The sequence below is a fragment of the Stegastes partitus genome, unplaced genomic scaffold, assembly GCF_000690725.1.
Source record: "Stegastes partitus isolate 25-593 unplaced genomic scaffold, Stegastes_partitus-1.0.2 Scaffold1339, whole genome shotgun sequence".
NCBI classification, from domain to species: Eukaryota; Metazoa; Chordata; class Actinopteri; family Pomacentridae; genus Stegastes; species Stegastes partitus.
This window is the reverse complement of record NW_007579070.1, coordinates 117,038-121,007: the sequence shown is the minus strand read 5'-3', so window position 1 is coordinate 121,007 and position 3,970 is coordinate 117,038.

The following is a 3,970-nucleotide window of genomic DNA, read 5'->3' as shown; positions in this document are numbered from 1 at the left end:
CTGAGATTGGTCAGAATGATCCTGAGTCAGGCCGGAGTCTGAAAGTCGGATCCTGGGATGAGCAGCAGATCAGGAAAGTGAAGCCAAGGCGATGTGAAGTGAGCTAAAGCAGGGGCAGGTGGGAGTCCAGCAGTGGAACATCTCAGGAATGAATCCATCCAGTCTGCTGTGTGAAACAAACACCGTCTGTCTGTGCATTTACACCTCTTTATACCTGGACACTGTGACTGAGGGTCAGAATGGCCAGAAAAACATGCTGGCTTGCATTCTGCTAAACCCAACTGCACTACAACACCCCCATCTTCTTTTCCATCCTACATTTGACATATATGGGGACACACTGAATCGTTTCTGGCAAACTACACGGTACTGGAACTCAGCCTCAGTCTGCTGCTGCTGCTGATTCTTCCTTGGGGTTTAACAGGAGCTTGCTGAAAAGAAAAACGTTGCACTACTGCCATCTTCTGGAGTTGATGACCACCTACATCATCAGTCTGAGCCTCTCAGATAGCTGATGAAGCATCTTCTGCTTTGCCCACTGCACTCCAGGCGCTCTTGTCCTGCCCTCGGTAGCCACGCTCATCCCATCTCTACAATATACTACATCTCTCTAAATACTCTACATTGTCTTCTACAAAGTTTGAAAAAAGAAACCGACTGGACACGCCTTAAAATGGTGACGTGCGCTGATCAGATGGCTGTGGTCTGTTCTGATCAGAGCCGTGGATGCTTCTCACACCACCAACCCTACCCAGAATGCATTGTGTCCCTCTTGTCTCCTGGTCACAGAGCTGCTGCCACTCTTTACTGATTTCTGTCCACACATTGCTGGTTCCTTCTGGTTTTAAGAGACCAATATTTATGTCTATGATTCCCTTTTTTCGCAGCTTGTATTGTTAATTATTCCACTCTTTTATTCCCTAGAGCGCCTGTATGAGCTGGAACCTGAATAAATATGATTCTACCACCGTGTTTCCTTGTGTTTTTGTGGCATGTGTTGCGATTATTGGAAAATGTTCAAGGTAAAGATGGTCAGTAGGCCTGTGTTTAGTTTTTTTTGTTCTTCTAAAGTCATTCAGATGTGTGACTGAACGTTGTGTGATGGACTGGGGAGGCGAGGACGTTCAGGCTACGACTGCTGTCCTCTTCCTCTTGTCATCTGTGAGAATGTGTCATTCAAACAAGCTGTATTTGAAGGTGGCCGTTGGTCTGTGTACTGGCTATGCTTCCTGATCAACCTGACTAGGGACTGGATCAACCCAGAGCTCTTTCTGAGAACTGTTTGTTGATGTTAACAGATGTTGCTGTCTTTAAGTCAGACCATTTCCATGCCTTGTTTGTACTTTTTCTTCGGTGTGGGTAACCTGTCAGGAAGCAGAACCACTTTCTTCCTGTTGACACAGCGCTGTGTAGGCAGGTCTGGCTGTATGAGATCAGGCTCAGACGTGGGAAACATAACATTGCTGGTTTCATCAAGCTGTGAGATGATGGTGAAGGCATTCTGTCAGTGACTAAGGTCACCATTACATGAATAGTTCTGGCTGAGACCCACTAAACAGGCATGATGTTTACTCTGGGAGCTGTGTAAACCTAAACCTACTGCAGGCTCAGCATGGAGGACATAACTAGTCAGTATGTGCTTACAGATCACACTGTGTACCTGTCTTTACTGTAGACATACTGTAGCCACCACACACACGTCACAGTTTAACTCCAGTCAAATCATCAGCATTGGGATCATTTTACTTTACTGTAGATCAAAGTCTCATTTGTTCACTTTAGTAATTATTGTGCACATAGATGAAGAATGACCTCCCTACAAAGGAAATGTCTGTTAACATGACTGCATGTGAGTGAAACCTTTCTAGGTCTGACCTACAGACTACTGCTGTAACTTAGACATGAAGTCAGCACATTCAGACGCTGGAGGAGTGACATATGAAAACAGCTCTGACCTAGCAAGGCTTGAACTCCACAAGACCTTTAAAGTGTCTCCAGGCAGTACGATGTAACCAGCAGATCCTTTAAATCAGGGAAGTTCTAAAATGAAGTGTGACTTTATCACTATAATAAATTAAAGAAGAAGAGGTAGAAAGGAGACAAAAGATGTGAGCATTGCAGACGTATGTTCATGTGCTGAGCAATGCCTCCTCCATCCATCACACACAGGAAGCACACACACACCGTTGTCCTGTCAACAGGCCGGTCTGACATGTCGGTCTATGTGGACAGAAAAGGCCAGAGGAGGACATCTCCTGTCCTCACCATGGCAGCGTGATAAACAGACCTGAAACTCAAACTCCCAAAATGAGCTGGTGCACAGTGTGAGGTGCTTTCATGCAGTTGTTAGCTGAGGAGAAAACGCCACCACAGATTTCTGGTATTTTAGCCGTGAAGCTACAAGGATGACACTGACCTTAACTGAGAAGATTTCAAAGAGCTCTCATCAGTTTGACTCCATACAAAGGTAGAACAATAGACGATGCTCATGGCTGTTTGAAATGGTTTGTTGGTTTCAGGATGAACATTTGAGATGCATCTAGAATTCTCCTAGATGTGTATTTACCATCATAGCTGCTACCAAGATGGTTTCATTTGCATTCTTAAGGAAATCCTGTTGAACTGCTTTCACTAAGTTAACCTTGCAGAGGACCCACGTTCGAAAATCAGCATCTTCCTTCTCTCTGTGCCTTCCATAAGTATTTATTTTTATTTTTTTATGAATTACTGTGCATTCATCTAAATAAATATAAATTAACTAAAAAATAGGCCACATATGGGAGCAAAAGTAAAACATTGTCTTAAAGACAGTCATTGAATCCAGCTGATCAGTTGAAATTCTGGTTTGTTTGAGTGACTCGAGTTCAGGTGTCACAGTCAGATGTCCAGGTTTGGTGCCAACAGGCTTCTACCCTCAAACTGAATCCTGCATTCAGGCGGTGAACTGCTCATCGTCTGTCCTCCGCCTGCTATCCTGCTATCTCCACCCCAACCACTCCCCCAACTCTGCTTGACCGCTTGTACCTGCCATTCTTCCTCCTCACCTTGGTTCTGCCAGATCTCCGTCCCAAAATCCGAGGACGCCATACCAGCTACGCCTGCCTCGCCACACGCCGCCCTCCTGCAAAGTCCTGCTCAGCTGTTCAGTTTGCAGTCTTCTGTCTGATCTGATAGTCCAGGGGTGTAGTTCTAGTTCTGCCTTCTTTGTAGTCCGCCAGCCAATAGGTGTTCCTTGAGTAACCCCCGGTCATCTGCCCTCGCCCGTCACCTCCTGTTGCCCTCCGTTTGTCTTCCTGAAAATATCTTGTTTATGTATAAATGTCAGAAGAATGAGAGAGAGAATTTTTTCGAGAATCTTTCATCACGTTCTTCAAAGTCAGAAGTTTCCATCCACTAAGATGCCTTCAAACTATGTGGGAAAACCCAGATGATGATGTCATGGCTTTGGAAGCTTCTGATTGGTTAATTGACAACATGTGAGTTAACTGGAGACACATTTGTGGATGAATGTTAGGCACACCTCAAACACAAATCTGGTTCATCCTTGGGTACAATTTCCTGCCTGATGCCTGAAGGTTCTGTTTCATCTGGAGGGAAAAGGAGGAAGCTTGAAGCCTGAGAACACCATCCCAGCTGTGGAGCACGGGGGTGGCAGCATCATGCTGTGGAGGGACTGGTGACCTTCACACAATAGATGGCATCATGAGGAAAGAACATGATGTGGAGATACTGAAGCAACATCTCCAGACATCAGCAGGAAGTTACAGCTTGGACACTAATGGGTCTTCAGATGGACGATGACCCTCAGCATAGCACCAGATTAGCTACAGAGAGGCTTCAGGACAACAGAGTCAGTGTTGTGGAGTGGCCATCACAAAGCCCTGATCTCCATCCTGGAGAACATCAGTGGAGCAAGGAGACCAACAAACCTGACCCAGTTCCACCAGTTCTGTCAGGAGGAATGGGCCAG